General features: G+C 43.8%; 1 protein-coding gene across 2 annotated transcripts in view; it reads left to right on the top strand.

Annotated features, from left to right (window-relative positions):
- The window catches only part of NECTIN1 (nectin cell adhesion molecule 1), a 489,765-nt gene that overhangs the window by 322,347 nt on the left and 143,702 nt on the right, over nucleotides 1-23,716 (top strand). The window lies entirely within an intron of this gene.

Genomic DNA, 23,716 nt, shown 5'->3' with positions numbered 1-23,716 from the left:
TTATTACTTCAGAAATGTCATTTTGTGCAGGGACTGTTCTAAACACGGGAAACACGCGCCACTTTACAGGCATACTATAGTCACCCCCAGGCACGATATTTACTTTTTTTCACTTTTATTTTTTCACTTTAAGCATTAATTTAATCACTGCTCCCGAAAAAACGTCCATTTTTAAAACTTTTTTTGCATTGATACATGTCCCCTGGGGCAGGACCCAGGTCTCCAAACACTTTTTAGGACAATAACTTGCATATTAGCCTTTAAAATTCGCACTTTTGATTTTTCATGTTCGGGATCCCATAGACTTTAACGATGTTCGAATTTTCGCGCAAACTTTTGGTCCGTTCACATGTTCTGCCGCAAACCAAACTGGTGGATGTTCGGCTGATCCCTACTTACGATTTCTTCCTGGTTTCTGCCCTAGGCCAAAATGATGTCATACATCCCAGGAGTCCCCATGGGCATGTTGTTTTTTTCCTTTCATCTGGAGGAGGGGCTTACTCATGTCTGTATGCCTGAGCTTACCGGTCAGATCACCAGGTGAAAATAATGGGAAAAAAGCTTAAATAAGGAAAACTAATGCAGTCACCCCATCAGAGGATTGGTAAGTTGCAATATAATCAACTCTTGGTTTTGGGTTTAATACTTTTTTAAAGACCCGGCTCTGTGCTGTACAGCCACAGGTCCTATCTGTGATCCCAGGACAGCCCCTTACTGGTTGGACCCATTTTATTGCACTCAGTCCCCACCCTTTAAGCCCTGTTTCACACAGCTGTTCTGTCAGTCCATTTCTGACCCTTGCTTAGACAAATCAAAAACAGACCTTACAGGTTTACATCTGTGTCTGTTTAGGTTTGTCAGACCAGAAGCAGTAAATTTGAGTCCTAGTCCACTTTTGTGGACCTGAACAAATGTAAACTTGTACAAACAGGCGCACATCTGTTTACATTTGGCCTGCAGTCAGGTGCAGTTTTCTTTCTCCACTGCAGGTGGTGTTCTTTTGCAGTGGCACTGCAGTTGGACGGGAAGTCATGCGAAGCATAGTTCTTCTATGGATCTGTGAATGTTCCTGGTTGGGCTGCCTTCCCACCGAGTTATTTGTAAACTGTTTCTGCATTACTTCAATACAAGTTATTTCATTGTACTGGGACTGGGAGTGAATTATTCCCACTGCGCTGCACTGCACCCCACCATCCATTTATTCTATATCAATGAAGTGGGAAGGGGGAAAAAAACAGAATGGACACTGGTTCCATCTCTTCCCCAGGAAAGCGACACACACACCTGGCCATCCACATGATGTAAAAGAAAATGTGATTTATCAGACAAGGCCACCTTCTTCCATTGCTCCATGGTCCAGTTCTGATCCTCACGTGCCCATGTAGGTGCTGTGGGCTGTGGACATGGGTTAGCATGGGTGTGGATAATATGCATCTCCATACACAACAAACTGTGATGCCCGTTCTACTTTCAACACATCAACTTCAGGGACAACATGTTCACTTGCTAACTAATATATCCCACTGACTTTCAGCTGCCATTGTAACAAGATAATCAATGTTATTCACTTAACCTGTATGTTATGGCTGATTGGTGTGTACGGCTCTTTAAAATAGTATACAACACACTTGATGACATATAAAAGCCACTTCCTTCATGTTTATTGTTGGGACCGGGTTCTCCATGCAGCCATCTGCTGCACTGTGTTTGGTAAAGGCACTCTTGCTAAAACCAAACTATTTTTTTCTCACTTGATTTCCAGTTTCAAAATAGTTGGCTGATTTTTACAGTTCCTCCCTGGTGAACTGTGCAGCTGACTTATTTCTGTTTATAACTGAGTGAGTCAGGATTCCCGGTCTCAGCAAGAGCCTGTATCAAGCTAAGTTCACAATTTGTTATTTATTCACAGAGAATTAGTTCTCTGTTGGTGTTTTGCAGTGCTATTTATTGTAAAAAGCACCCCAATGCGTCTTAAGGCTGCATTCACACCTGAGCAGAGTGATTTTCAAGAGTTTTAATTTGAGAGTATATTTATAGCGATGGGGTAGCCTGGCACCCGTGTCCCGGATTACATAATTCTGTGATGAAACGCACAGGGCGGAGTGGCATGCTGACGTCATTGCGTTCTTTGGTTCCCGAAAGTGCAGGTTGCTTGGGTAATGCTGGACGGCGATAGTGACACTAAGAATTTTACCATTGTATTTATGTAAGTGCAACCTTATCTATTTTAATGAACTTTCCCTTAAGATTTTAAACTATGTGGAGCATGTTTGTATTTCTGGAGATGCATTTATGGAAACATCATTTGGATGGTCTTCACCTTTGGCTTTGAGGGGATCCTATACAAGTGGCATTGAAAGGCCCTGGCTGGGTGTTTAGCCACAAGCGTTGTTGACCTTTTGTGATAGAAGATCCCATTGAGCTGGTAAGCGGCATTTTTGTCTAGACACAGGTGGTGGTGCTCCAGTTAAAATCTTACACTTGGTGACGGATGGTGGCTACAGTGTAGATGTTCTAATCACATATGAAAAGGACTTCATCATATATTTTCTATTTCTGCTGGACTTTATTTTTTCATAATATTCTTTATTGGATGGCACTTATATTTTTTTGCATTTTATTTGTGCACTGTATCTATATGTCAGGTTAATTAGAATACATTTATAGCATGACTCTTTAGGATCTGAATGGCATATGACTGTGTTTCTATCTCACAGTAGGGTTGCTGTTTGAATAATTGTTTTCATCGAATTAAGCACAATTTCTTCTTCCTTCTGTTTTTATTTGATAGTTTTTATTTTAACCAATGGAAAGAACTAGGGGGAGGAGATATTGGTGGAGAATTGCTGTTTGGACAGAAAACTAGCAACAAATTGCTTGTAAAATGTAGAGCATTTTTCATGTTTTCCCATTGAAGTCTATGGGGCCAAATACCTTCCAATCTGCCTAAAAGAAGCTCATGTACATTTTTGAGCTGCAGGTGTTTTGCTGCTGGCAATTAAACACTTAGATGTGAACACAAGCCATTGAAATGAATGGGAATTTACTTGTTCAGCATCTTGGAGCTTCAAACTTCAAGCAGAAAATCGCTTAGGAGTGAATGCCAGGGTCGGGACAAGGGGTGGGCAGAAGAGGCAGCTGCCCTGGGCACTGTGGTATCCTGTGAGGTGGGGGCACCATGAGCAGATTAGGTGGGGGGGAATCTGTGTTGGGTGGGGTATTTTGGGGACAGCAGGGAGTAAGAATTGTTCTACGAGGGAAAATTTGGGGGGGGGTTGCTAGGAACAATGATTTTGGGGGATTTGTATTGATGGGGGAAGAGGATTTGTGCTAGAAGGGGGGATCAGGGGTGTTTGCACTGAAAGAGGTGATATGGCATAGAGGGGAGAGGATTGGTGCTAGGAAGGGAAACTTTTTTTGAGGGGGGATTTACGCTCATAGGGATGATTGGGGCATATTTGTGCTAGGAGGGAAAATGCAGGAGGGGGAAGATTTGTGATAAGATGGGGGATTGGGGGGGGGGGATTTGTGCTGGGAGGGGGGATTTGGCGTGGGAGGGAAGGATGTATACTCAAAAGGTGAAATTTGAGTGGTAGGAAGAGTTATTTTTTAGCAGGGGGGGGCTTGGTGCTGGCGGAGATTTGAAGACAGAGAGGATTTGAGCTGGGAGGGGTGATACAGGGCCAAGATTTGTGCTGCGAGAGGGAATTTCAGCAGTGGGGGTGGATTTGTACTTGGAGGAGGTGGAATTTATGCTTAGGGGGTTAGCATGCTGACACATACATCTTTGGGGGGGTCGCAGTTTGGCATGTTCGCCCAGGTCTTTAGATGACCTTGTCCAGGCACTAATGGGGCCTAAAATGCATTTGCTCTGCATATGTCCAGTGTGTCGCGTTGTGCTGCCCTATCTTTACATGAGTTGCAGTGTGTTTCAACCTATTTATTTTTAACAAGGTGTTCATAGCAAAACAACGTGCGTAAACATACAACACACACAATACAATGCACAGCGTTGTGTTAATGGGTCCTGAAAGCTAACACAGCAGAGATTTAGGTAGCTCAATGTTAACTTCTATTTTTTTTTCTTAGTGCTGTGAAACAGTGAAATTATTTAGGGCATTTTCTCTTAAACTTTTTAAAAATAAGGATATTATTCCTAACAAGCTGCCTTGTGCTTCTTAGACATTGGATATCTGCAGAAAAGCTTGTCGTGGGCTCATCATGCCATGCATAAAACAATAGCTCTTCTTTCCTAATTATGACAGTATTGTCTCAGGAAGTAAAAGGGTTATTTAAAAATTAAACATCTGGTAATATGAATTAGAAAGTGAAACAACTTATTTAGGAAAGAAAGTTAATGAACTTGGATCTCTGATTCATCAGCATCTGCTGCCTATGTCATACAATTGTCATTGTTCAAAGCATTCAACCACAGACTTCCGATCGGGTTTGGGGTGATAAGCAACTGTTACAGGAAATCAAAAATAATAAGAATAAATGTAACTTTTTAAATGTCAGCCCTCCTTAAAGCTGAACTCCAGGCAACCAGCTGAATACATGCATGAAATGTAGTCAAGTAAAAATCACAGATCTTGTCCGTCTCTCAGCCTGTGACGGGACAATGAAAGTACACCGATGGGCTCATTGCTCTGACAATCTGCTCTCTCCTCCTATCAGCATGTAAGAGAGTGTTGTTTCCTTTTTAAGGTGGTCCAGCCAGTCTGGTCTAGTCTTGCTTTCCCCTTGCTCAGGTTATTCACCGATCAACCAAAGCATTATCACCACTGACAGGTAAAGTGAATAACTTTGACTATACTGTTACAATGGCATTATGTGACATACTGTATATCAGGCAGTAAGTGAGCATGTTGTCCCTGAAAAAATTTAGTATAAAAAACCTTGCACTACACTCCCATAAAAAAATATAATAAATTGAAGACATATCACCCTGATTTAGTGATTTAGTTATATTCTTTGGTGGTACACATGTGCAAGTCGTTTCGGTCCGAATGTGAATTCAGGTGAATTTTTGTTTTTATATATATATATATATATATATATATATATATATATATATAATTATAGTGCCTTGCAAAAGTATTCACCCCCTTGGCTTTTTACCCATTTTGTTACATTACAGCCTTTAGTTCAATGTTTTTTTTAATCTGAATTATATGTGACGGATCAGAACACAATAGTCTAGGTTGATGAAGTAAAAGTAGAAAAAATATACATAAAACTATTTTTCAGAAATAAAAAAAATGATAATTGGCATGTGCGTATGTATTCACCTGCTTTGTTATGAAGCCAATAAAAAGCTCTGGTGCAACCAATTACCTTCAGAAGTCACATAATTAGTGAAATGATGTCCACCTTTTTGCAATCTAAGTGTCACATGATCTGTCATTACTTATACACACCTTTTTGAAAGGCCCCAGAGACTGCAACACCTAAGCAAGAGGCACCACTAACCAAACACTGCCATGAAGACCAAGGAACTCTCCAAACAAGTAAGGGACATAGTTGTCGAGAAGTACAAGTCAGGGTTAGGTTATAAAAAGATATCCAAATCTTTGATGATCCCTAGGAGCACACTAGGAGCACCATCAAATATATCATAACCAAACTGAAAGTACATGGCACAACAGCAAACCTGCCAAGAGACAGCCACACACCAAAACTCACGGACCTGGCAAGGAGGGCATTAGTTAGAGAGGCAGCACAGAGATCTAAGGTAACCCTGGAGGAGCTGTAGAGTTCCACAACAGAGACTGGAGTATCTGTACATAGGATGACAATAAGCCATACGCTCCATAAATTTGGGCTTTATGGCAGAGTGGCCAGAAGAAAGCCATTACTTTCAGCAAAAAACAAAATGATACATTTTGAGTTTGCAAAAAGGCATGTGGGAGACTCCCAAAATGTATGGAGGAAGGTGCTCTGGTCTGATGAGTCTAAAATTTTACTTTTTGGCCATCTATGTCTGGCACAAACCCAACACATCACATGGTGGTGGCAGCATCATGCTGTGGGGATGTTTTTCTGCAGTCGGGACTGGGAAACTGGTCAGGGTTGAGAGAAAGATGGATGGTGCTAAATACAGGGATATTCTTGCGCAAAACCTGTACCACTCTGTGTGTGATTTGAGGCTAGGACGGAGGTTCACCTTCCAGCAGGACAATGACCCCATACACACTGCTAAAGCAACACTTGAGTGGTTTAAGGGGAAACATGTAAATGTGTTGGAATGGCCTAGTCAAAGCCCAGACCTCAATCCAATAGAAAATCTGTGGTCAGACTTAAAGATTGCTGTTCACAAGTGCAAACCGTCCAACTTGAAGGAGCTGGAGCAGTTTTGCAAGGAGGAATGGGCAAAAATCACAGTGGTAAGATGTGGCAAGCTCATAGAGACTTATCCAAAGCGACTTGGAGCTGTGGTAGCTGCAAAAGATGGCTCTAAAAAGTATTGACCTTAGGGAGGTGAATAGTTATGCACATTTACTTTTTCGGTTATTTTGTCCTATTTGTTTTTTGATTCATAATAAAAAAAAAACATCTTCAAAGTTGTGGGCATGTTCTGTAAATTAAATGATGCAAATCCTCAAACAATCCATGTTAATTCCAGGTTGTGAGGCAACAAAACACGAAAAATGCCAAGGAGGGTGAATACTTTTGCAAGGCACTGTATGTAGCAAAGTTCTGGGGCCCCTGAAGCCCAATGGTGACCTCCAGAGTTAGCGACAGCCGACATCCGTCAGTGTAGAGTGGGTTACAAGGCATGGAAAATGGAAAAAGGTTGCACTAATATTGCCACATCCGTAAATTAAACAAGTGAGATACTACAAAAGTAACCAAAGGTCGGACTATTAAGGCAAGGACACAATGAGAAAATAGCAAAAATAATATTCATAACATTTATTGAAAAAAATACATTGTATAAACATAGTGATCAAGAAGGGTAAAAAGCATGAAAAACATGCAAATAATACAGTTTGTACAGTGAGCCCTTGTGTTACAAGGCATGGTGGGTGTTATAAACACGATACAGGTGGGCGCCAGACACTTTTTGAATGCAAAGAGATTTATTGTCTCTTAAACAGAACTGTGGGAGAGAGGATTAGGGCCAGGACAGCCTTAGGTAGATGCAAAGTTCATTGGCAGACTCTGAGACTTCTATAGGTAGAATGCTATACAGATGAAGGCCTCCAGCCGGACACCACTTCTGTATAGGTAGGACTGCTGTGACCTATAGCAACAATCTTGTAGCTGTTACTAACGGTAAAGGTATTCAACTATCTGCAACACGAACAGTTCTCTTTACCCCACACTCACTCACTTTGGGTCTTCTCTCAACGAGCTCCCAGTCTCTCTCTCACTAGACTTCAGATACACTAACCACTGGATCCCCTGAGCTCTTTCACTGTAGCACTCGGTATCTTCCTCAAGCGTCACCCCAGCTTCACTGCTGGGTCCCTGACTTGGTACTCACAGATACGCCTCAAGCTTCACCTCTGCTGACACGTTAGGTCCCTGGCTTGGCACTCCACAAGCGTCACCTCTGCTGTCCCGGTGGGTCCTTGACTGGGCACTTGCTGATGCTTTCCCACTTCTTCACTGTCCCCGGCTGGTGAGAAGTTTGCTCTGGTACTGGCCTCAGCTCACTCACTGTGGTCTCAGGTAGCAAGGTGGATGGTCCCTTTGTCGTCTTCCCCTCTACCTCTAACGACAACTGGTTCCCCGGCCAGCAGAACATTACTTCTGGTTGGACTACAAGCCCGCAGTCCCAATCCTTCACTACTTCTGGATAGGCTCTCAGATAGCCTAGCAGTCAGATGTTCCCGAGATAGGCCTTAGGTTCTGGCCTAGCAGCCCGGGCAATATGACACACGTACACCCAGACAGCCGTCCAGGTGGCACAGCACCCCAATCACCTGACTCCACTAAATAAATAGGTTCTCCCAGCAGGCCAAGAGACCCAAGAGAATCCCTGTCCATTGGCTGATACATCTCATTCATTCCTAATCTGTCCTTGCAATGCCCTTGTCTTATCTAATGTCACCAGACACCCGGGCATCTAGTGACAGAAGAGAGAAGTGCAGCAATTCCAGAATTAGGGCTAAATCAATTGACCTCCTAACAATTGGCCAAGGCAATTTGGTAAATAAATTTAGTAGCAACCCTGCCTAAACATCAGGGTGATACATACTGTATATATAAATATATATATATATATATATATATATATATATATATACATCCAAATGAAATAGTAACAAATTTTGTTGAAATTCGTTTCGTTCATTCATTTTCTAACAAATTCCAAATTTTCTGTACGATTTTAATTTCGAACCGGTCAAAAGTTATCGACTGCTTCAAATTCTGTGTGAAGAATAGCTGGTTGTTAAAGCAGGGGCCGGGAAACCGGCCACCGCGTCCTTAACAACCTATGACTCATCAGCTGTCAGCGGGCTTCCCTGCTGAGAGCTGAAATGTAAACAAAAGAATGCCGCAATAGAAAAGTCAGAAAAAAACAGCATGGGGTCCCCCCCCATCCATATCAGGCCCTTCGGGTCTGGTACAGATTCTAAGGGGAACTCCACATTAGAATAAAAAAAAACTGTGTGGGCCCCCCCTACCCCCCATAACCATACCAGACCCTTATCCGAGCATACAACCCAGCAGGTCAGGAAGGGGGGAGGCGAGCAAGCTTCCCCCTCCCCTGAACCTTACTAGGCCACATGCCCTCAACATGAGGGGGGTTGCTTTGGGGCAGGAGGAGCTTCCCCCTTATGTGAATGAGTATGGAGTACATAGTAACCCTACCCATTGACCAAAAAAGTGTAAAAAGTGAATAAAGACACTACACAAGTTTTTCACAATTCCTTTATTAAAAAATAAAAAAAAATGCCCCCCCAAAGTAGATCCATCCTCAGTCATGCCAAGCTCCCTGCCGACTGCATGCTCCTCTGTGTGACATGTCTTAAATAGTTAAGACTCGAAGTCAGCTTATGACCTCAGAGAGCAACCCCTCCCCTTTGTGACACTATCGACCCAGCATGCCCTGATCGGTGACATCACAAGGGGCGGGGTCACCCACTGACGTCAGCAGATGACTCCACCCCTTACCTATTTAAGAAATGTCAGATGGAGGAACAGGCAGTCGGTGGGGAGCCTTCAATGAGGCTGAAGGTTTGTTTTTTTCGGGTACAGCAGGTGGTGTGATTGAGGATGGATCTACATTGGGGAACATTGTTTTTTATTTTTTAATAAAGGAATTGTCAAAAACTTGTGTAGTATCTTTATTCACTTCTTACACTTTTTTTGGTGAATAGGTTGGAGTACAGTGTACCCCATACTCATTCACATGGGGGGCAGGAGCTGGGGCCCCCTTGTTAAAGGGGGCTTCCAGGTTCCGATAAGCCCCCTGCCCTCAGACCCCCATAACCACAGCCCAAGGTTGTGGGGAAGAGGCACCCCAAGGTGCTTTGGGGTGGGGGGCAGAGCCCCCTGGCCCCAAAGCACCCTCCCATGTTGAGGGCATGTAGCCTGGTATGGTTCATGAGGAGGGGGGGCTCACTCGCCCCCCTCATTTCCTGACATGCCGGGCTGAATGCTCAGATAAGCGTCTGGTATGGATTTTGGGGGGGACCCCATGTCGTTTTTTTTTCCATGTTGGTGTGGGGTTCCCCTTAGAATCCATACCAGACCCTGAGGGTGTGGTAAGAATTGGGGGGGACCCCTCACTGTTTTTTTTTCAGACTTTTCTATTGCCGGCATTTTTTTGTTTACATTTCAGCTCTCAACAGGGAACCCTGCCGACAGCTGATGAGTCATTGGTTGTTAAGGATGTGGCCCACTGCTTAACAACCAGCTATTCTTCACATTCTTCACCGATCCGAATTTGAATCGTTCAGAAAATTTGTGATTCATTAAAAAAAAATAATAAACGACAACTAAATTAAACAAGACTAAAGTAAACTAAACAAATTCCGAAACTAATCAATGAAACAAAATTAGTAACATAACAAATCTATCTGAAAATAAATTAAACTAATTTTTTTCATTTTGCACATGTCTATTTGGTAGTACTCCATGGTGTTAAATTTCGAATACTGTGGGAGATTTACCCTTATTAGAAGCACATGAACTGTGGTGCCTTTTTTTTTTTCTGTATACTTTTTCACTGGACACTCCAACCAAATTGGATCATACTGTATATGGGACTGTTTTCAAGTTTTTTATTTTTTCATTTATTTACTGCACATGATATATGATGATTGTATAATTTATGAGCATTGTTGTGTATATGCACATTCTGAGTCAGCATTTGGTAAATTTTTATGATGGAGTGCTTCACTGTTTTTGGGTATACATGTTGTCCCTGAAGTTGTTGTGTTAAAATGCTAAACAAAAAAAAAAAGCGCAAGCGTGAGGCTAGATGACTGGGTCAGAGCAACTCCAATACTGCAGCCCTTATGTCCCCAGTTTATAGTGGTCAGGGCCTACCAAAAGAGGTCCATGGAAGAAAACCCAGCTAACTGGCACAAGCTTATGGGTGGCCAAGGCTCACTGATGCATGTTGGGAACAAAGGCTGGTTCATGTAGTCCGACCCAATAAAAGTTATTTTGATGATATACCCGTGCTGTGGACATGTGCTAAATTATCTGTGTATTTGTGACAAAATCAGATCAAAATTAAATTAATGTGAGTTATACAGCTGCCACTATAGTGTTAGGCCAGTATGGCCTTATAGATCAATATTAAAAATAAACCAAGTGCTGCTTCTATACATTCAAATACCTGTGTTCTTTCTAAACAAACAATGTGCAATTACCTCATATCTACAGTATCTCACAAAAGTGAGTACGCCCCTCACATTTTTGTAAATGTTTTATTATATCTTTTCATGTGACAACACTGAAGAAATGACACTTTGCTACAGTGTAAAGTAGTGAGTGTACAGCTTGTATAACAGTGTAAATTTGCTGTTCCCTCAAAATAACTCAACACACAGCCATTAATGTCTCAACCGCTGGCAACAAAAGTGAGTACACTCTTAAGTAAAAATGTCCAAATTGGGCCCAAAGTGTCAATATTTTGTGTGGCCACCATTATTTTCCTGCACTGCCTTAACCCTCTTGGGCATGGAGTTCACCAGAGCTTCACAGGTTGCCACTAGAGTCCTCTTCCACTCCTCCATGATGACATCATGGAGCTGGTGGATGTTAGAGACCTTGCGCATCTACACCTTCCATTTGAGGATGCCCCACAGATGCTCAATAAGGTTTAGGTCTGGAGATATGCTTGGCCAGTCCATCACCTTTACCCTCAGCTTCTATAGCAAGGCAATGGTCTTCTTGGAGGTGTGTTTGGGGTTGTTATCATGTTGGAATACTTCCCTGCGGCCCAGTCTTCGAAGGGAGGGGATCATGCTCTGCTTCAGTATGTCACAGTACATGTTGACATTCATGGTTCCCTCAATGAACTGTAGCTCCCCAGGGCTGGCAGCGCTCATGCAGCCCCACACCATGACACTCCCACCACCATGCTTGACTGCAGACAAAACACACTTGTCTATGTACTTCTCACCTGGTTGCCCCCACACACGCTTGACACCATCTGAACCAAATACGTTTATCTTGGCCTCATCAGACCACAGGACATGGTTCCAGTATTCCATGTGCTTAGTCTGCTTGTCTTCAGCAAACTGTTTGTGGCTTTCTTGTGCATCATCTTTAGAAGAGGCTTCCTTCTGGGACGACAGCCATGCAGACCAATTTGATGCAGCATGCGGCATATGGTCTGAGCACTAACAGGCTGACCCTCCACCCCTTCAACCTCTGCAGCAATGCTGGCAGCACTCATAGGTCTATTTCCCAAATACAACCTCTGGATATGTCGCTGAGCACGTGCACTCAACTTCTTTGGTCGACCATGGCGAGGCCTGTTCTGAGTGTATCCTGTCCTGTTACACCGCTGTATGATCTTGGCCACCGTGCTGCAGCTCAGTTTCAGGGTCTTGGCAATCTTCTTATAGCCTAGGCCATCTTTATGTAGAGCAATAATTCTTTTTTTCAGATCCTCAGAGAGTTCTTTGCCATGAGGTGCCATGTTGAACTTCCAGTGACCAGTATGAGAGAGTGACAGCAAAAACACAAAATTTAACACACCTGCTCCCCATTCACACCTTTAAGACCTGAGACCTTGTAACACTAATGAGTCAATGACACTGGGAAGGGAAAATGGCTAATTGGGCCCAATTTGGACATTTTACACTTAGGGGTGTACTCACTTTTGTTGCCAGCGGTTTATACATTAATGGCTGTGTGTTGAGTTATTTTTAAGGGACAGCAAATGTACACTGTTATACAAGCTGTACACTCAATATTTTACATTGTAGCAAAGTGTCATTTCTTCAGTGTTGTCACATGAAAATATTATAACAAAATATTTACAAAAATGTGAGGGGTGTACTCACTTTTGTGAGATACTGTATCTTTGTGCACAAACACCAAACAATAAGTAAACATATAATATGAAATAAAGTGCCAGTGCAACAATCCTAATTCATATAGTCCATTAGTGCAAAGTGCAAGTGCCGATGAGTTCTTCAAGTGAATTTCCATGGTGCCATGCTCCTTGCCTGTATTCCCCACTCTCCGACTATAGTGTAAGGCCCCTTTCACACATGCGGACAGTATGTCCGTATTTCATCCATCCGTTTTCAGGTGAAATACGGACATACATGCATCCCTATGGGATAGCGGGTGTCAGCGGATGTACATCCGCTAACACCCGATGTCGTCCGCCTCCGCTCTCGTCCGATTCTGCGGACGGAAGAAAATCCTATTTTTCTATCCGTCTGCAGAGCGGATCGGAGGAACACGGACAGACGGTCCGTGTTCCTCCGATCCCCCATAGGAGAGAGCGGAGATCTGACAGGGCGGTCCCTGCACAGTGTGCGGGTCCCGCCCTGTCATCTGCCTGCTCAGCTGGGGAAAGCGGAGCGATCCCCGCTGAGCAGCGGATAAACACGGGGCGGATCAACACGGATCCGTCCCGTGTGAAAGGGGCCTAAGATACTTCCACCCTTTCTCTCAGTAATGGCCAATTTCTCACATGTGTGCATTCATTATTTGCAGTAGAGTGCAAACAGCAAGTGATCGTCTCTCCCCTCTCTGCTTGTCCCATGATCAGCACCTATGTTTACACCCCCAAGTCACATGGGGTGTTTCAGGTGGCTAAGAATGGGGATATACTCTCATGGGATTGTAAAGCAATTTTGCTGAGAGTAGATGACACAGACACAGCATCTTATGGAAAGGGCTGACAACACACAGACTATGCCATGAATCAAAGCAAAAATGCGCATGCACCAGTGACATAATTGGATTGAAGATTTCTACAGAACAGCACAGGTTAGAAAGATTATAAAAACAGCAAGTAAACTGTTTAGTACTTATTTCAATGAAGCATAGTGCACCCCCCAAGGAGCCGCAAGTGACTGGGATCCCCCACCCTGCCCAGCCAGGCATACCAAATCTTCACAGGCACACTTAAGGCAGAGAACAGCCTGTGACTTTGTTGTTTTTTAGTTTATTGTGGGATAATAACTTGGATAGGGATAGGCAGGGCTTTTTTTCAGCGTGAACGTGGGGGGAATGCAGTTCCGGCACCTCCAGCACTGAATGTATGTAATAGCATGGGGTTTGGGGTGTGCTGGAGGGTCTATTGATGTTGGCTGTTAGGGGATCTATTGTCAGTGGTGGGGATCTGATTTTGTGTGAGGGTCTATTGTTGCTGATGGGGAATTTATTGTTGCTGGGGGGGTCTTATGTTGTTGGAAGGGATCTACTGTTGAGGGAGAGGTCTATTTTTAGTGGCTGCTGGAGGATCTATTGATGCTGGCTGCTGGGAGATCTGTTGTTGCTGCTGGGGGGGTCTAATGTTGTTTGGGTGGATATTTTGTTACTGGGTGTGATATTTTGTTGTGGGTGGTTCACTGTTGCTGCAGGGAATCTATTGTAATCTAATCTATGGACTATTGTTGCTGGGGAAGTCTATTGTTGTGTGGGGATCTATTGCTGGGATTCTATTCCTGGCTGCAGGGGATCTATTTTACTGCTTTCTTTTTATCATTAACATGTTCCATACAAATGATTTAGCACCACAAAATGATACTTGGTTCTGTATACTCTAAAGGGGGCAGTACTGGTAGGTGGGTAGGGGGTGGAATCAAGGGACGGTGGTCAGAGGTGGGTAGGGGCAGAGACAAGGGGTGACTCAGAAGGGGGGAGTTCCTGCACCTATTCTCAGAGAAAAAGGGCCTTGGGGATGGGAGATTATGGGATGCTTACTTGACTTAAGAACAAATTTCAGGGACAACTCTTCCTATATACAGTCTCTATATGTAATCTCTATATACAACCATACCTCCCAACTTTTTGAGATGGGAATGAGGGACACCTATCAGCAAAAGCATGCAGGCATAGGACACCTCCCCCCCCGCCACACCCCCTTAAAGGAGAATTGTAAAAAAAAAACAAGATTGGTTAAACCCACAAGTGCTTTTTTACTACTACTATTACTTTACATTGGCTTTTGGAATTTACAAATGCAGCAATTTAGAAATGAGTTGCAAGGTTTAGTACTGGAAAACACTTTTTGATAGATAACAAGTCCATTTTATATACATCTATATAGATCAGACCAAAATGAGGGACAAATGAGGAGGAAAGAGGGACAGAGGGACATTGCTCCAAATCAGGGACAGTTCCTCGAAATCAGGGACAGTTGGGAGCTATGTACAGCTTCTCTTCTTTCTCCAGCGCTGACCTGCTTACAGAACTCATCTGGAACACTGTGAATTATCCAACAGTCACTCAGTCAGATGAAGCAATAGCCCATTGCAGGCAGAAACCTAAGGCCCCTTGGTTGTGTAGCAAAGCTCAGTGTCCAGCTTCTTTCACTCCTGTGACTACTGATCCCAGCACCACCTCTTAAGGCACTGCCAACCCACCTGGCTGCAGATGCACCTTTGACTAGCCCTCCAGTCTAGTCAAGTAAGCATCCCATAATCTCCCATCCCCTCCAGCCCTTCACTAACACCTCCTAACTTCTCCCCACAGTCTTCAAAACTAACTCTCACTCAAGACCCAGACCCATGGTAACCCCCCTCCCCTTAGACTAGGGGGCACCCTCAAGGGTCACTGACAGCCTTCTTAGCACTCCATCTCCATCTTCCACCCAACTCCCCTGCTGGCATGGCTCATGTCTATTAACCACTTCCAGACCAGCTGTCGCAGTTTTACTGTGGCAGGTTGGCTCGGCTCTGCAAATTGACGTTACCTTGCATCGCTTTTCCTTTTGGCCACTAGGGGCGCGCGCGCGCAGCATGTGCCTGGAGCCGGTGCGAGTGCCCGGCGGGTGCGATGAGCGCCGGGTACCCGCGATCACTCGTGACAGAGCGAGAACCGGGATCTGTGTGTGTAATCACACAAATCCCGATTCTTTCAGGGGAGTAGAGACAGATGGTGTTCATACTAAGTATGAACACTGATCTCTCTCCTCCTAGACAGTCCCATCCCCCTACAGTTATTACACAGTGAGGGAACACAGTTAACCCCTTGATCACCCCCTAGTGTTAGCCCCTTCCCTGCCAGTGACATTTATACAGTAATTAGTGTATTTTTATAGCACTGATCGCTATATAATTGTCAATGGTCCCAAAAATATGCCAAAAGTGTCCAATTTGTCCGCTGCAATATCGCAGTCCCAATAAAAATTGCAGATCGCCGCCATTACTAGTAAAAAAAAAATAATAAAAATGCCATAAATCTATCCCCTATTTTGTAGACGCTATAACTTTTGCTCAAACCAATCAATATGCACTTATTGCGATTTTTGTTACTAAAAATATGTAGAAGAATACATATCTAAACTAAGGAAAAAATTCGTTTTTTTGAAAAAAAATGTGGGATATTTATTATAGCAAAAAGTAAAAGATATTGTGTTTTTTTTTCAAAATTGTCGCTCTTCTTTTGTTTTTTGCGCAAAAAATAAAAACTGCAGAAGTGATCAAATACCACCAAAAGCTCTATTTGTAGGAAAAAAAGGACATCAATTTTGTTTGGGTACAGCGTTGCATGACTGCGCAATTGTCAGTTAAAGCGACGCAGTGCCGTATCGCAAAAAATTGCCTGGTCATTGAGCAGGCCATTAAATACAAAATATTTAAAATGTGCAAATATGCGAATAAATAACTAAAAACAAATAGTAATTTATCGATATAAAATTCATAACTTGTCTTCCAATAGAATATATAATATTTGAAGACACGTTATGAACGTTACATTAATAAATTACTGTTTGTTTTTAGTTATTTATTTACATATCTTTTATTTTTTTGCACATTTTAGGTAATTTATTTAAGGGCACAGTGTATTTATTATTACCTACTATTATTACTTGTGCATAGTTGCACATTTATACTATTTGCATATTGAAATGGTATTTATTTAAAGGAGCAGTGCAGCAATATTACATTTTTCCTGAGTATTATCACATTTTGTATTTGACTGTGTTGTTGAGTGCAGATGAAACTAGTTTCTTTAACGTACATCATGGGACACAGAGCAGCATAGTAATAACTATGTGGGTATATAGGCCACCTTCAGGTGATGGACACTGGCACACCCAAGACAGGAAGTTCACTCCTTATATAACCTCTCCCATTACTGGGTGTACCTCCGTTTTTTCGCCAGTGTCTAAGGTGTTGGTCACGTTTGAAGATGTGCTTTACAGAGCTCCACTGGAAAATCCTTACCAGATTAAAACAGCTTCTACAGACCGGATCCATCCAAAGTGCCACTGAGGCCAAAGTGGATGGTACCTGGGCCTCGTATAAGAAGAACAAGGTTTTGCCTGTAACGCCTCTCCTTGGAGGGCTAGACCCCGAGACCCAGTGCTTTGGTCATGCTCACATTACCATAAAGTTTTCCTGGCAGTGTGCTATACAGGTCCAAGGGAGTGGAACCCCGATAAAAAGAGACCCAATCCTTGAAGGTTTACTAAACACAGCCCGCCATGATGGGTAAAGGTTGGATCTGTCCGTTGTTAGCAGTATCCTGCGGCGAGGATAAGGTAAGGGAAGAAGCCTAGGAACTGTAAAAAGTCCACCTATGATTTTTCTTCCTTGAGTAAAATGTTGTCATGCCTTAAGTTCTCCACTAGAGGTACATACCTTTGTACGTTGCCTCTCAGTTCAGCTCTGTGTCACAGCTAACAGCATGTGTGTAGTCTCAGCCAACAGAATATTTCATGGGGGATTCCTCATCCAGGAAAAAAGTGCCAATACTGCATTTTTCCCCCCTGGGGGAACTAAGGTGTTGGGAGTTACAACAGTAGTTTGTATTCCCCCCTATCCCCCTCCCTATGTGATTTTATGCTTGCCATTTGATCCGGCCTCCCCTCCGCTCCTGCTGGGCCTGACGACTGGCAGGAACTGCTTCAAATTTTAAACAAAAGGAGGGACGGGTTGATGAACGGAGGGGGTGTGGCTTAAGCGTGGCACCGTGTGTGGGACGTAGCATCCACGAGGACACACATCACAGGCGTTGGGGCCGCTGAGCCCAGAAAACAGACTCTCCTCAGCTGGAAGCTGGAGAGTGCAGCTGTCTGATCACACAGGACACAGGAGCGGTGGGGGCACGTAAGGCGCTGCATACAGGCATTCCCATTTAGGAGGAAATACATTTTACTCAGCACCAGGCTGAACTTTACTAGCGGCATTTTATTGCTGGACCATAGTTCAGCAAGTGGTGCATTTGTTTAAGTGCCTCGGCTTTTGTGCTTAGGACCATGCCTCCCAAAAAAGTTGGTAGGAATACCGTAAAAAAGGCACCTAAAGCATCACCCACAGGCGCTGAAGATTTTAGTCAGGCCTCCACCGTGCCATCTTCACCTGAGTACCAGAAGTGGCTAGCCAGGATGAGCCATTGGGTCCAATGGGTGTTGCAGCTGCTTCTAACATCTCAGCCCCTGTTTACGTGACTGAAGATGCCTTTTCCTCCGCCCTGCTGGGGCTAGAGGAGAGATTAGTGGCTTGAATCGCATCTTCCATCCAGAGAGATAGGAAGTGCGGTAGATCCCCCTCCCCCACCTCAGGGATCAGGGGGAAAGACTTTTCAATGATTCCTCTTCTGAGGAATCAACAGTGGAAGAGCCCTTTTCAGCCTCGCAATCTGGGAAATTGCTGGTGCAATCCCTTACAGAGATGGTCCGTTCCGCTTTCAAGCTGCCCTTAACTGAGTCAGCCGAAAGTTCTGTGTCTTCCTTGGGTTCCCTAAAGCCTCCTCAGACTTTGCATACGTTTCCTGTCCATGCATTATTGGAACAGCTCCTTTACCCTGAATGGGATCACCCAGATAAACATTTTCTCCCTTCAAAAAGATTTTCAGTACTTTATCCCATGGAGGAAAAATTCACCAAAAGATGGAATGTACCAGCAGTTGACGCTGCTATTTCTTGTGTGAATAAAAGTCTAACGTGTCCAGCAGACATTGCTCAAATGCTTAGGGATCCAACAGATAAAAGATTGGAATTTCTCTTAAAATCCTCTTTTTCTTTGGCAGGTGCAGTTAGTCAGCCGACAATCGCTGCAATAGGCATCTGTCAGTCCCTGAAGGACCAGTTTAAACAGGCCCTTAAGGAGATTCCTGTGCAACAAACCTGGGACTTAGCCAAACTGCCAAGGGCATTATATTTTGCCATTGATGCCATTTAGGATTCTATTCACCAGGCGCCTTGCACTTGTACTGGTGCACATGCGTAGAATCTTGTGGTTGAAAAATTGGTCAGCCGAGGCACCATGCAAAAAGCTCCTAACTGGTTTTCCTTTCCATGGGAATCGGTTATTCGGGGGTGATTTGGACAAATACATCCAAAAGATTTCTAGTGGGAAAATCACTCTTTTGCCAGTCAAAAGAAGGAATAAACGTCCTTCATTTAAGCGAGCTCCTTTTCCAGGATCAGGCCCATCAGCCTCTAGGCAGTCTCAATGGCCTCCGTCAACGGGGTCTAGAGGAAAGCCTCAGGGTCAGGCCCAGGGACAGAAGAAGTCCTGGGGACAGAAACCTACAAAGCAGAACTCCAAGGCCTCATCATGAAGGGGCGCCCCCGCTTGCCAAGATGGGGGGAAGAGCTATAGGGTACAAACTAGAGTTTCAAGAGTTTCAATCACCTCGTTTTCTGAGGTCAAACATTCCCAAAGATCCAGGGAAAAGGCAAGCTCTCTTACAGGCATTAGATTGTTTACTGGCTCAGGGGATGATCATGGAAATCCCCACAGAAGAGCAAGGTTTGGAGTTCTATGCAAACCTCTTCACAGTGCCAAAACCCTTTTCGCATGGAGTCGATCAAATCGGTGGTTTCTATCCTACAAGGAGGGGAACTTCTGACATCTATCGACATCAGGGATGCATATCTGCATGTACCTATTTTTCCTGTTCACCAAAGATTCCTGCGGTTCGAGGTTGAACAGCTCCATTTTCAGTTTGTAGCCTTTCCCTTCGGGCTGGCTACAGCAGCCCGGGTAGTTACAAAGGTTCTGGCTCTACCTCTAACCAGACTAAGGGCACAGGGCATAACAGTCCTGGCATATCTGGATGGTCTATTGCTGGTAGACCGGTCGGTTGTCCACTCCGAACAAAGCATGCGCAGCACAGCCAAATACCTGGAGAGCCTAGGTTGGATTCTCAACCTAGAAAAGTCTTCCTTAAAACCACTAAAAAGGCTGGAGTACTTAGGTCTGATCATAGACACGGCCCAGAAAAAAGGTGTTTTTGCTTCAGGCAAAAATCAGCACCATAAGGGAGCTGGTGCAGGTGGTCAGGTTGAAAAGAGATCCCTCTGCATGAGGTTGCTAGGAAAGATGGTGGCTTCATTCGAAGTGGTCCCCTATGCCCAGTTCCATTCAAGGTGCACTCTACCAGATCAGTCAGTGCTTCCTGGGCAGTACATCACCAAGCCTCCATGGCTCAGATCTGTAAGGCTGCAACTTGGTCTTTTGTTCATACATTCACCAGATTTTATCAAGTGGATGTAAAAAGGCATGAGGATATCGCTTTCGGGCGCAGCGTGCTGCAGGCAGCAGTATAGGTCCTCAAGTCTGTTGGCGCCCTGCTTTGTTTGTGTCTCCCTCCCCTCAAATAGCATTGCTTTGGGACGTCCCACATAGTTATTACTATGCTGCTCTGTGTCCCGTGAGGTACGATAAAGAAAATAGGATTTTTATAACAGCTTACCTGTAAAATTCTTTTCTTGGAGTACATGACATGACACAGAGGTCCCTCCCCTCTTTATGGAGTTTAGGTATATTGCTTTGCTGCAAAAACTGACATACTCACGGTAGGGGTTATATAGGGAATGAACTTCCTGTCTTGAGTATGCCAGTGTCCATCACCTGAAGGTGGCCTATATACCTACATAGTTATTACTATGCTGCTCTGTGTCCCGTGATGTACTCCAATAAAAGGATTTTACAGGTAAGCTGTTATAACAATCCTATTTTTAGCTTTCTTTTTAACACAATTTGACATTAAGCACAGCTATTTTTAGTTTTTTCACTCTAGATAAAGTGTTAGGCCTGGAGAAAATAAGTAAGACTAAATAAGCTTTTAAGTCTGAGCAATTATAATGAAATACTACTTATTCAAATTTCTGCATAAGGCCAATGATGAAAGGTTCTCTTTAAGCCTATTGTTGACCATTTACAAATTTTAGACAAACATTGAGTCAAAATTCACAGTTCTGATGCTGGTTCAACTAGTTGTCTTCATGCATATTTTCAGGGAGAGAGAAGACTAGCTGAACCGGCATTGGAACTTTCTTTTCTTATCTTGGGAAATTATATGCTGATCTTTACATTTACAGGATATGTTTTCCCAAGGTGTAAACATTACTAATTGAACTCTAGAGCTTTTCAGTGACATTAATAAATATATTAATTGTCATGGTTGAACTTGGAAAACCACCTGTGGCCTCTCCTCCCCACATCTGATAAACAGCAGCTCTCCACTGCAGCTGATCCAGCTGCTTCTTTAACTAATCTGACATCTTAATTCATATTTTTTCATATGTTTTCCTGCCCCCTTGTAGTGGTCTCTGTATGTCAGAAAACATTATCACTTTTTAAGCATTGGTCTCAAGCTATTCTCTTCTTTGTTGCCTCAGCTAAACAGAATAAGGGCTCATTTACATGTGTGGCTATTATTCAACTAATGTTCTGCGGTGGATCACTATTCAGAGGGTTTTTGATGGATGGCGAGACAATATGTCACCGCCTCACCACCTGCTTTAACCCTCAAAATACTGAACACATTGCTTGCAGTTACAGGGTGGTTGCGGAATGGCCCCATTCACTTGAACAGTTCGCATTTAGCGGCAGTACCCCCTGCCAAATATGAAATGCCATTTAAAATTTGCCTCGGTCAACTGCCTGGTTTTAATGTCACCTGCAATAATCAGCTTTTAATGAACTGGCAAGCGTTCAGATACTGACCATATTTTGTGTTCTCCGTGTGTACAGATTCTTTTTGTGGCTCGACAGAAGCCCAAGAACAGTGAATTTCTGCTTCTCACACTCCCTCTCTCACATTCTGATGGAAGCATAAAGTTGCACACTTCTTTCTCTTTGTTCTGCAGCTGGAGAATCTGTCACTCTGTGTCTAGCACCCGCCAGCTGTCTCCAGCTGCCCACAGCAGCCTGAATGAATAAACATATGCTGAATGCTGCATAGGTTGCTTGGGGCCCATTCACACTATCCTCCTTGCTGTAATGTGTTGTAAACTCACGTATTACTGCAACATGTAGTAGAAGAATGTTAATGTGTTAGTGCGTTGATTGATTTTTAATAGCACCCCAACACATCTTCACCATGTCCCATGATGTGTAAAAATGCAAGTCCTTTTTTCCCTATATAAGAAATTATCCGACACATTCCAAGTTCCAAATTCTTTATTAGGCTACATTAAAAGTGGCACAAAATGGCTAACATGTTTTGGCCATGACGGACTTCTTCAAAGCAAATCAAATGCTTTGCAGAAGTCTGTCATGGCTGAAACATGTTAGCCATTTTGTGCCGCTTTTATTGTAGCCAAAAAAGGATTTGGGACTTGGAATGTAGCAGGTTGTTGTCTACAGGGCTGCTGTTAGAAATTGCGGTGCCTCATACAGTAACAGCCTACCTGGTTTTAACTTCACCTGCATTAATCAGCCCTTAAGGGAACATAGTGCTTCAGTGATGAATGGACACAGGAGTGATTGGTACCAAATGAAGGGGCCAGCAAATTACATGTTTACTGGCCCCTTCCCCCGCTTTCCATCCTGAAACATTCCCCTGTGTACCCACAGCATCTACCAGTGGGAGAGGAGAGAAGCCAGCAGCGCTGCGGGGGAAAGAGGACCACGGGGGGAATGTGAATGGGCCCTTATTCTTTGTAGTTTCAGCTCTTGAATGTCAACTTGAAAGTACAGTTTGAAGCAGGGTTTCTCAACTGGGGTTCAGTAGAATCCTAGGGTTCCAAGATAGGTCCCCAGGGGTTCCGCCACAATCTACCCATCAGTCACAGGCAGCTGATGGGTAGATCACTTCCACATGCCCATGCACAGCTTTGTGGTACGCAATACATTTTTCCACTGTTCTCCGGCAGTCCCTCCTCCCCACCAGTCCTTCCCAGTTGCTTGTATGTGACATCCACTGGGATGGGGAGGATGGGCTGGTAGGGAACAGTGCACCAGGAGAGGACTCATCACAGACGATTCCCTGCCATGCTCTGCATATAAAGGAGACTGGTACTGTGCTGTGCCATGCTGTGTGCCCCATGATGTGCAGTGCTGTGTGCCTCATAATGTGCTATGCCATGCTGTGTGCCCCATGATGTGCAGTGCCGTGTGCTCCATAAAGTGCCCCATGTAATGTGCCCTGCTGTTTGCCCCATAATGTGCCTGCTCCTATGTAATGTGCCCTGCTCCCATTTAATGTGCCTTGCTCCAATTTAATGTGCCCTGCTCCCATTTAATGTGCCCTGCTCCCATTTAATGTGCCTTGCTCCAATTTAATGTGCCCTGCTCCCATTTAATGTGCCCTGCTCCCATTTAATGTGCCTTGCTCCAATTTAATGTGCCATGCCCCCATGTAATGTGCCCTGCTCCCATTTAATGTGCCTTGCTCCAATTTAATGTGCCCTGCTCCCATTTAATGTGCCCTGCTCCCATTTAATGTGCCTTGCTCCAATTTAATGTGCCCTGCTCCCATTTAATGTGCCCTGCTCCCATTTAATGTGCCATGCCCCCATGTAATGTGCCCTGCTCCCATTTAATGTACCTTGCTCCAATTTAATGTGCCCTGCTCCCATTTAATGTGCCCTGCTTCCATTTAATGTGTCCTGCTTTCATGTAATGTGCCTTGCTCCTATGTAATGTACCTTACTCCCATGTAATTTTCCCTGCTCCCACATAATGTGCCCTGATCCCACGTAAGGTGCCCTGCTCCCATTTAAAGTCCATATTTTTTTTATGTTGAACATTTATGTCTACATATAGAAAGCATCAACAAGATATTTAAAAAAAAAGCTGTGAATTAAAAATAAATATTTAATAATGGGCATATCCATATTTGCATACAAAATTAAAATGTATTACTTTTCTATCCTATG

This window comes from Aquarana catesbeiana, linkage group LG10 (assembly GCF_042186555.1).
Source record: "Aquarana catesbeiana isolate 2022-GZ linkage group LG10, ASM4218655v1, whole genome shotgun sequence".
Classification (NCBI taxonomy): Eukaryota; Metazoa; Chordata; class Amphibia; order Anura; family Ranidae; genus Aquarana; species Aquarana catesbeiana.
Note: the sequence above shows the minus strand (reverse complement) of the source record. Positions and strands in the feature narration are given on the sequence as shown.